The sequence below is a fragment of the Elephantulus edwardii genome, unplaced genomic scaffold, assembly GCF_000299155.1.
Source record: "Elephantulus edwardii isolate Elephantulus edwardi_28Jun2011 unplaced genomic scaffold, EleEdw1.0 scaffold00168, whole genome shotgun sequence".
NCBI lineage: Eukaryota > Metazoa > Chordata > Mammalia > Macroscelidea > Macroscelididae > Elephantulus > Elephantulus edwardii.
In genome coordinates, this window is record NW_006399918.1 from 1897803 (window position 1) to 1909484 (window position 11682).

Sequence of the window (11682 nt, forward strand, 5' to 3'; positions counted from 1 at the left end):
GGAAAGCCTCTGGAAGCAAGGAAGCAAGAGAAAGCCTAGACCAGAGTCTGCAATGAAAGGGAAGTGAAAAGCTGAGTGGAAGATTCAGGGCTCCGGGAGGGAGACCCAGCTTTTCTCTCCTATGCAATGTGGTTGAGGGAGCGAATATTAGTTGGCAGGAAGATTTTGCTGAAATCAGAGCTCTCAAGTCAGTGATTCCATCTCATACTGAAATGCTCCCTTTGTTGCTGGCAGTTCTCTTATAAGGTCCTGCACTCAGGATGGTAAGAGTAATTCTGGCAGCTCTGACCGATGGTGTGAGGGGTTATGAGCAAAATCATGCTGCATGGACTCATATGCTTTTGGACACTAAGGACTTGAGCACTCTTATCTTCTGTTTTTCAACCACTTTAGCAGTTGAGACTGGAGAGATCCAGATTCAGGCAAATGTCTCAGTGTGTGCTTTACAGACTAGGTTTCCCCCCACCCCATTTCTATTCTCATCCCCTCTTGCTTCCCCACACTATTCTCTTACTTACAGGCTCTCAGTAATCTACCTCCTACTACCTCATACAGATCTCCTTTGCCAATCGAACTTAGACCAAAAGGGAAAAAAAAGGCTCAGGCTGGTTAGATGATTTGTAATTCATGGCTGGAATGGTGACTCAGACACTGCTGTTCGAAGCCTTGGTCCAAAGGCAACCACAGTAATAACAAAGTGACTCTACTAAGGAGCATATTCTGGTCCTTTTTTGTTGCATTTACTTAGGCAGAAGGGAACTTTGCAAGTCAATTCAAGATGGAATGTGAGTCTTGGAGGGATTTTCAAGGACTTTCTTTGTCTCAGTTTTAGGGTTCCTACTCCTTGTGGTCCTTCCCTCCTCACTACATCCAGCGATATACATAATTCTCTACAGGAGTCTCTTGCTTTGTCTCTACAACTGCATCTGGTATTTCAGATTCTTGCTGTCTCCTTCTCTATGATAGGTGAAGTCACCTTCTTTCTAATCATCTCTTGCTTTTTCTAGTGTGAAACTCACTTTTCTCCTCTCAATTTTCAAACCCTTTTTTCTTTTCCCTAATGTGATCCCCTCTTCTGATATATCACTTCCGACAGTCTCTGATTCTTACCCTCCTCTCGTTTCACTTGACTCCTTCATACCAGTCCTTCCCAGTGAGCATCTATTCTTATCCATCAGGTATCTTTAGAGCAAACATACCACCTGCTGATACATACTGCTGTCCAATGCTCTTTCTACAATACTCTGAATGCAAAATTGATTTTTGTTTCATTATTTTTCACTTGTTTCTCCACACCAAAAGCATCAAGTGTAGTTCTTATCTCTTACTTTATAATTTGCTGCTTAATACTTTTCTGTTTTCCTTATGCTCAGATCCATTTGAATTCCAAGGAATAACAGGCTGTAAGCTGCATCCTTATGATAGCACAGGAAGTTTCCTGTGGGCATCTCTATGGGGACCAGATTTTATAAGCATCCAGAATTATTCAAGGAGTTATTAATTGGAGTTATTGAAATAATGAATAATGGAATTATTCATTATTTAGAAGGGGAAAGAAGTTATGTACCCTAATCAGTTAGTACCAAGGGACACAAAATGCCATTTATAATCTTCTCTGCAAAGACTGCCTTTGTTTTCTCTTGAGTGTTCTTAATGCAGAGGAAGGTGTATTTGCAGAGAAAAAGGTTTGTCTCACTCTCATTCCAAAATGCTTGCATGTACCCATTAACTTCATTCATTTAAAGATGTCAAAGAGGGAGAGGGGCTTAATGGTAAATGATTTTCAAAGAAATGAAAGAAGTCACTTAAAGGAGAGGGTGGGGGAAAGAGAGAGAAATAATGAATTATGAACAACAGAAAAAATACAGATACTAAAACTCAGATAGACACACACACACATATATACATTGAGAGAATGATGTATTTCTGAGACATCGAGTGTCAAACAGATCATATATGATATAGAACAAATAAGAATGAGGAACCTGAACAATTGTTGGTAAGAGTAAGAGAGAAAAAGGTTCATAAAAGATACATAATGTCCTGGATTTTGAGTGAAGGAGTTGGAATTCCACTCTGCATTGGAAGCATGTAGATGGTGGTGCCAATTCACAGTTTAGCAAAGACAGTCCTGGAAAATCAGAGGATGGGATGTAGTTACATACTTCTCCCTCTCTGTTGTTGGGGTATCACATCCTCATTGCCTTGATCTGTAGGGCAATAACTGTGCCTTTCTTTATCTTGTTGCTAGGCCTTGCATTACAATATATGAGGTACTGGTGATTTTTAAATTATGAATTATTTTTTTTCTCATCCGTCTCATTCTTTTCCATTATTTATTCTCTTTAGTCTTATTTTTTTTTTTTCAACAGGCCTTTTCTCCTTACTGTCCAATCCTATGTGCTTTATTCTGACAAGGTTTTTTCGTTTTCTTGGCAGGTCCTATTGTGATGTTCTCTGAGCCTTCATCACCTCTCCTTTTCCATTAAGATCCCCCAAATACTATACAGTCTGGGAGAGACTAGAGAGTATTATGTTGAGTGAAATACATTAGTCACATAAAGAGACATATTGCATAAGACCACTATTGTGAAAATAGGATGATAACTGAGCAAGATACATATGATTATTCAAAAGGGGATGCAGAGGAGGGGAAAGGGAACAGAAAAAAAGGGGTGGGAAATAGCAGAGGTTAGTGGATGGAGGACAGTAGGGTGAAGGAATAGGAGAAATTCCATGAGGACTTGAAGAAAAGGGGGGATAACAGGCATAGATAAGTAGTAAGTAATTATATAAAATACAAAGTATGTGAGTTATTGCAACAACACAGAGAGAGTTCTGTTGGCCTGTTGTTGTTGTTGTTAGGTGCTGTCGAGTTGTAGATGACTCATATCGACACTATGAACGAAAGGCTTGAGCACTGTTGGAACATAGAGTTTCCGGAGGCAAGCCATTTCGAAAGTAGATGCCGCTCCTGTTCCAGCTGTTGGCCTAGTTTATAGAAAATTGTGCTAATCAAGCCAAAGGTGGGTGTTTTTAATCTGTGGCCCTCAGGTCTGGTTTTAATTGTTTTTGGTCAAACATTCTTCTAAGGGGTATAGCACTGGTGTGTCCGTTTACTGTACAGGAGTAACTTGTGGTTGCTGTGATGTTTTTAAATACTGTGAGACTGATGTGTCAAATGCGATAACAGTTACCCATGGTGAACAGTGTTTGGTGGAGCTTCCCGATGAAAACAAGCTTGGAAGCAGGAATGGCATCCACTTCCGAAATGGCTTGTCTCTGGAAACTCTATGAACGTGGAGAAACCACGAAAGTTATATAAGTGTTCAGATCTTTCATTCATAGCATCGCTATGAGTCGTCTACAATTCAGCAGCACTCAACAACAACAACATATAAGTTATTGTAGAAAATAGAGTGAATATTAATGATTGGTAAGCAAATCAATGAAAAAGAATTAAAAGAATACAGAAGTTCATAACTGATGTCATCTACGATCAAAGAATAATTTATCCATCAGGAGGAAAAAAAACCAACCCAAAACCAAAACTACAAACCACCCTGTAAATTCATGTAAAAGATGTTAAAAAAAGCGTCTCTGGTGGTGGGGTGCATTCTATACTGTGCTGCAAATGGAAAGGTTCATGGTTCAAACCATCAGCAGAGTTTGAATTTCTCTTTTAGGAAAATCGATAGGCAGCCTCTTCCTGTAAACATGTATAGTTTCAAAGACTCAAAGGAGGGTCACTATGAGTCTGAATCTGACTGCAGTGGGAAAGTGTGAGAAAGAGTAGTCTCAGAATGAATGAAACAGTAAATATAGCTTAATAATGATATTCATTTACTTATCCTTCCTAATGTGTCTGTTTAAATACCATTTGTCAAAGTCAGCTAAATGTAATTTTACAAGAATCTTTATATTTCTAGAAATTCTGTGCCTTTTTAATGTAATTTCTGTATTGCCTGTCAAATCCCTGGGCCAGCTATGATGTCACTATCTCAGAGAGTCTTTTGTAGTGCTACACATGGAAGCAATTATAACTTGCTTGGGCTTGTGCAAAGAACTGCTTTTCTGAATGTTCATGTATTTGAAGTTATTTTAATTTTTCTTTCTCTTCTACTTTATAAATTTCTAGAAGTCTGTCTTGGATTTCTGGAAATATCTTTCTTCCCCATACCTCATCCTCTATTTTTCCTAGTGTTTACATAGTTATATTTTTATTTTGTATTGGTTGGCATACAAAGTTCATATACATTGTGTTCAACATATTTGTTTTTTCACATTGTGTCTCATATGATCATTCTTATAAATTGTGCTCTCTAAAATTAATCACCATAGATCTATGCTCACTATTAGCTCATCTTTTCAGATACCCACTGAATCTTTCGTAATGCCTTCACTACTTCCCTCTGCCTACCAAACTCTGTGATCTCTTCATTTGCCCTCATTCTCACTCATAGCTCCTCCCTTTTCTGCTTTAGGACTTTTTTTTTTTTCCCCCCTGGGCTACAGCAGAACCCAGACAATAGTTATATAATTGAAAAATTCTAGATGTTTGCTTTAGGACATGTATACACATTTTACTAGTTATCCTTTTATTTTTACAATAATGGTCCTTGGCAGTATTTGTCCTTATGTTATTGAGTTACTTCTCTCAGTATAACGCTTTCTAGCCTCTCCTATGTTGCATAATATTTTATTTTTATAATAAGAATTATCTGAGTTGTTATAACTGCCAAATTAATGAGTAATTTTTAAAAAGATATTAACATTTTACTTAAATGAATTCAGATAAAAATTCAATGACCTAGATTTACATATAATGAAGTAAGGTAAAGGTATAGCAAAATAAATAGGTGTTACAGAAATAGTTATAGTCCTATAATAAAAAAATACTGCAAAATTATATTCTCAAATTACAGAGCTTAAAACATGTAAAATGTCAAACTTCTAGAATCTATCAGTAATACCAAAAACTCTAAAAGTATATAAAAGTCTCCAGGGTGGGAGGGTGGGGGGAGGGAAACCCTATAACTAAGATTACTAAAATACAAGAGTGCCAATCAGACACCACAGCATGCTTTGTTAAAGAGTGTTATCAGCATGAGATTGGCCTTTGAACTGAGGCAGCTGCAGAACCAACATCTTCTTCCTGTAAAACATTCCCAGGGGAGGTTTCTGACACAACTGTGAATTTTTTTTCTTATTTGATTTCTATCTTCTAATTAAAATATTTCTCACTTAGTTAAAAATCATCATATTTTTTTGCTTTTCTTGTTTATGATCTGAGACTCCTGGAGATAACCGCATGTGACCTAACAACTACAACAACAACAACAACAACTGTAGTTTAACTACAAAGAGTCATGAAACTGAGACTCTGAATCCACATTTTCTAGTAAGAATGAATGAGAGACAGGGTGGTTAAGAGGTAAAAGTGAAGGTATGCTGTTAAATGTTGATGAAAATTAATCAGAGTTTGTTCTTTTCTTTAAGAAGCTTAAGGGACTTTTCTTTAGCCATTCATTAGTAACTTTGCTTGACAGTTTATTAGTAATCTCCCTGCTTATTCCTTATTCTAGAATTTCTCTTTTAAAAACTTCCAAACTCAATTTTGTTAAAACACAGATGATGGAAGACTCTGAGCTTACTGTTTAATAGGAGCCTTAGGAAGGGGAGTCAGGAACAGCAGACATTCCGAGGACGCCAGGAGTCTCCAGAAATTGTAAATAAGAATTCAAATTAGAAATTAGACATGAGAGATACAGGAATTCTCTCATTTGTATATCTAAAGATAATTTGGTGTGTCAAGAGGTGGAGAAAAAGAGAAAAGACTTGAAAAGTGTGGAATATGCCTGACAACACAGCTTTCTGTTAGTCTAGTCGGCTCCTTCTCCATGATGCATTCAACTGTACTGTCTTACAGAGCAGCCATGTACTGAACACTTTACTACACACTTTTCCACCGTCCTGGTCTCTGAACACACTGAGGTTCTCTGAATATAGAAAACTAATCAGAAACAGCCGCAGAAGCAATGTTCCCATCAGCTCTATTAGAAATAAATTTGAGCTAAAGAAGACATTCAGATGGCCAGAAAGCTTATGGAAGAAATGCTCAAGATCACTGCACCAGGGAAATGCAAATAAAAACGTGGATATATCTTACCCCAGTAACAATAGTGAAGTACAGTAAGACAGTAAACAACACATGCTGTCAAGGATGTGGAGAGGGCACCTTTATGTACCGCTATAAAATGGTGTGATTACTAAAGAAAGCAATTTGGTACCTCCTTTGAAAGTTGAGGATATAATTTGATTATGCAATCCTGCTAATCAACATATATGTTAAAGAAGAGTGATGACATTAACAGATATATGCACAGTTGTGTTTATTGCAGAATTACTTACAGTATCAAAGATGAAAGCAACTCAAGTGTCCATCAGTGGGTGAATAGATAAAGAAAGTGTGCTATATTCACACAACCAAGTACTATGCAATGTTAAGAAAAAGTTAAGGAATTTGTGAAACACTGATTGCATAGCTTGATTGAATCTAGGAGATATCATGCTGAGTGAAAGAAATCAGTCACCAAAGGATAAAATTGCATAACTATTTGAAGAATCTCTTGAAATGTTTACACTAAATACAGTAATCTTTGCATGACTATCAGAGATGGAAAGGGAGAGAAAGCAGAGTAAAAGTGAAGAGATAAGACATATATTAAGATGAATGAAGGGAACAACACTATCCATTAAAGGAATAATCAGAAAAGCTGTTGTTAGGTGATGCTGAGTTGAGTATGACTCATAGTGACCCAAAAGATCTGAACACTGTTCTATCCTGCGCCATCCTCATACTTTCTGACACACAAGAGCCCATTGCAGCAGTCACCTTGTCAATCCACATGGTTGAGGGTCTTCCTCTCCTTTTCTGATCCTCCACCCTTCCCAACATCATGTCCCTCTCAAAGGAAAAGTGCCTCCTAGCAACATACCCAAATGAGGTGAAGCCTCATTCTTACCTCCAAAGAGCACTCTGGCTGAACCATCTCTAAGACATAACTATTCGTTCTCTTGGCTGCTCATGGGACGTTCAGTGCTCTTCTCTAGCACCATAGCTCAAAGACATCATCTTTTTCTGTCACCCTTATTCATTGCCCAGGTTTTGGATGCATAGATAATATTTGGAAAGACTATAGCCTTAATCAAATGTTCTTTAGTTCTCAAACGGATATCACTACTCCTCAGTAATTTGGATAATAAATTGCACTGGAGCATCAAGAAGCTAAAGCTAAAGGGAAACATATCAAAGTGAAAGAGCTAAACAAATGATTTCAAAAGGCAGCTCGAGAAAGAAATTATAATGGAATGTGCAGAGAGCTGGAATTGGAGAATAAAAAGGGAATAACTTGCTCTGTATTTCTCAAGCTGAAAGAACTGAAAAACAATAGAACTGTGAAAGAACTGTCACAATATTGAAAGATGGATGCTACGGCAATATATTAAATGACCCTGAAAGCATCAAAAATCGGTGGAGGGAATACACAGAATCACTGTACCAGAAAGAATTGATTGACACTGAAAAAATTCAGGAAGTAACATATGAACAGGAACCCACGATAATGAAGGAGGAAGTAGAAGATGCACTGAAGGCATTGGCAAAAAATAAGTCTTCAGGAATTGATGAGATACGAACTGATTTGTTTCAATTAACAATTTCAACCCTGGATGCACTCACCAGTCTATGCCAGGAAATTTGGAGGACAGCTGTCTGACCAATGGATTGGAAAAGGTCCATTTTTGTTCCCATTCCCAAGAAAGATGATCCAACTAAATGTGGAAATTATCGAACAATATCGTTGATATCACATGCAAGCAAAATACAATTGAAGATCATTCAAAAATGACTGGAACATAGATAGGAAACTACCAGAAGTTAAAGCGGGATTTAGAAGAGAAAACAGAGGTAGAGAAGGGTTAATAAATATAAAAATCACAGAAATAGGAAAAGTTAAATTCCATTGTGAGCACTAAAATTAATATTATAAAAAAGAGAGTTGTTGTTGTTGTGTGTACCGTTGAGTAGGACCCTACCCATAGCTGACCCTCCAGCAAGTTTTCAGAGGCAGTTAATAGCATGGGAGGAGATTGTCCATTATTCTCCCATGGAGCAGCTGGTACCCTCAAAATGCATGCCTTCAAGTATTGCAGCACAGCTTCTGTCATTTGCTTTGTAAACGTTCAGTCTCATAATGCCAAAAAAAGAAAAATAAACAAACATGAATGTGATGGGGGAAAAACAAAGTTGGTGAATCAATAACACATAACAATAACATTCTATGATATGTTTGGAAGCAGGAGTGGTATCCACTTCCTAAATAACATGCTTCCAGAAACCCTATGAACTTTGATAGATGTCGATAGTTGTAGAGGGGCTTCAGGCCTTTTGTTCATGTGGTCACTATAAGTCATGCTCGACTAGAAGGCAATCAACAACAACAACAACAACAAGAACAACATTTCGCTCATCTACCCCATGACACTCGAGAGAAAAAGATTATGTTGACTTGGTCCTCTATTACTCAAGAGAGCTATGATATCTTCTAATTACAAATAAAATTTAACATCTTAGTAGACTAGCATAACTTTTTTTATATGAACAGTCTCCAGAACTGAGTCACAGTGTCTAATCCTAATTAGATTGCAGAAGATGCAGAAGAAATGTGCTTTTCATGTTCTCAAATGTGAAAGTGGTAGCTGATTTTTGTTATTTGTTTAGCTGCAGTCAGTTCTATTCTAACTCCTGTTATTCTTACGCACAACAAAGCACAATGCTGATTTTCCTGCATTACCATCACTGTCACTAATGTATTCAAGTCAATCATTTTAGCTAGTTTGGCCATACATCTCAAGGATACCCTATGTCCTGGTTGAGCCTCTACGTCTCCAAACATGATGCTCTCTTCCAATGACTGATCTCTCCCAGGACTGTGAAAAACAAGGGTCAGATGACACTCTGCTGCCATCTGTAACTTGTCACTGTCTGAGATAAGGAAACAAACCATCAAATCTTTCTTTCTAGTCCGTGTTGGTCAGAAAGTTCTGTAAGAACATGAAAAAAAAGTATAAAATGGAGGAACATAGAGGAAAAAACTGGCTGAGAGCTTGGAACCAGAATTGTGTGGGGAAACTGGGAGAATGGTGATCTGAAAACAAATAGAGTTCTGGAAACATTTAGCTTCTTCCTCTCTCCTTTCTTTTATATATTTAACAGCAATCTAAGAAAGATTGTTGTTGTTGTTAAGTGCCGTCAAGTTGCAGGTGACTCATAGCGACCCTACGAAGGAGAGTCCTCGACACTTGATTGTCTTTCATCCTCTCTCCAGGTCCATAGGGTTTCCAGAGGCAAGCTATTATGGAAGTGGATGCCACTCCTCCTTCCACGCTTGTTTTAATTGGGGATCTCCACCCCATTCTCTGTCCGCATTGGGTAGCCAACCATTAACGCATTTGACATCAGTGTCACAGTGTTCAGCCTCACAGCAACCACAAGTGACCATGGTAAGGCAACTCTAAGAAAGATAACAACCCATAAAATAAAACCTACTCCTATTGAATCCAACTCATGAGGACCCTCCATTGGATATCTGTAAATCTTAAGGGATGTAAATTGCTTCATTATTCCCCTAATTAGTGACTGATGTATTTGAACCACTGATCTTCTACCTAAGAGTCCAACCAACATGGACCCTAAGGTGTCCTTTTTAAATGCCGCATGCAACTTTGTCGACAGCAGTTGAGGAAGGGGCTAGTGATGAGGAGAAAAGTTGAAATTTAGAGTGAAAAAGATCACTTTAAGTCAGAGCAGGAGGGAAAAGAGAGGGGAATGAGTAGGAATAGATTGTGAAGTCAGTAGATTTTCCTTGTTTTTGAGCTAGTCGCTGAAAGGGAGGCTGTAGGCTGATGGGAGAATAAATTAGAGGAGAAATACAAAGGGGGAGATGTGCTGAGGAGAGAGATCAAAAATCCTCTCTGCTGGGAGAAACAAACACCTGTAAATGATGATTTGTAACTCGCATTGTGAGCTGTTTCCCCTCAGGTGTCAGAAATGAAGATAAGCCCTCTGTCAGCTCCCAGACAGGTTAAAGCGGATGTAGGTAGTACTGTGGCAGACTTTTGTGAAATGTCTTTGGTCACTAGGAAAATCCAAGTACTTAATAATCTGAATATCATTCTTGTTTCCAAGTCCCATTTACCATTTTGATGGCAGATGACAGAGCAGTGGGCATCGTATCAAGAAAAGGCCAGAACAAAGCTACTCCTCCTCTTCCTCCATCTTTTACTACGGACAACCATGTAGAAATCCATCTTCCTCCACCTCATCCAGACATGAGACTTTGTCAAGCAAAACCTGGGCATGAATCAAGGCCCAGGTTGGCTGGATGTGCTGAAGATTCATGACTGGCTAAGTCAGTCGGGAAGTATAATTCTGCTGTGCAGCTGGGTCGAGGGATACTTCAGCAATGAATAGGTGATAAATCTGGAGCAGATTTTTCATGGATTTCCAGATTTCTCTTGATTTACAAGAGAGATTCCAGGCCAAGCCAGTGCTTTGAAGTCGGAATGTAAGTGCAATGCACTTAAAACTAAGGGAATGCCCCAGACGATTTTTCCATTTTTGGAGAGCAGCCTTTACTCCTTTCTGCAACATTTCCCATTTTCTCTTCCCTATTATAAATATCTGCATGTATAAAGCTCTGGCAGGGTATTTATTGCCCAACTTTCTTATATTTATGAAGCACTTTAATAAAACATGAGTTTACAAAAATCTTATTTTTAAAACTAACATCCCTACTCTTTGGCACTCTAAAGTGGTCTTTGATGTAAGATCTGCTCAATGACACATGATTTTGGCTTTCTTGACAGCTGCTACCATGCATGTTAATTGTGGATCCAAGTACAGTGAAATCCCTGACATCTTCAATCTTTTCTCCATCTATCATAATTTTGCCTGTTGGTCCAGTGGTGACTTTCCCCCACCCCCCTTCATATTGAGGTGTAATTGATCAAGTCTTTACTTTTTATCTTTTTCATTAAAGTGCTTCAATACTGTTTCACTTTCTGCAAGCAATGTGTGGGGTACATAGGATAAGCTGATAAGTTATACTCCTGCTCAATTTAAGTCTGGCAGGATGGCAAGATTAACCAATCACCTTATAACTATGTTACCATTGTATACCATTGAGTCAGAAACAATCCACAGCTGACCTTCTAGCTGGTTTTCAGACCCAGTAAAGAGCATGGGAGGTGATTGTCCATCTTTCTCTCACAGAACAGCAGGTTATTTCAAACTGTGTGCCTTTGTGATAGCAGGGCAGCTCCTTACCACTAGACCACAGGAGCTCCCTAGTTACCTCATTGTTATGTTCAGTTGAATTAGCATTGACCCATAGCTAACCCTTCAGTGGGTTTTCAGAGGTAGTAAATCATGTTGTTGTTGTTAATTGCCTTCGAGTCAAGCACAACTCATAGCAACTGTACAAACAAAAGGCTTGAAGCCCTCTACAACCATCGACATTTATCGAAGTTCATAGTGTTTCCAGAAGCATGTTATTTAGGAAGTGGATGCCATTCCTGCTTCCGGGAGGTAATTTTCCATCCTTCTCTCTTGGAGCAGCT

The 11682-nt window shown here is 38.3% G+C and overlaps 1 pseudogene; it reads left to right on the plus strand.

Moving 5' to 3' along the window:
- Positions 1-260: 260 nt before the first annotated feature.
- The window catches only part of LOC102860700, a 25808-nt pseudogene continuing 14386 nt past the window's right edge, over positions 261-11682 (plus strand).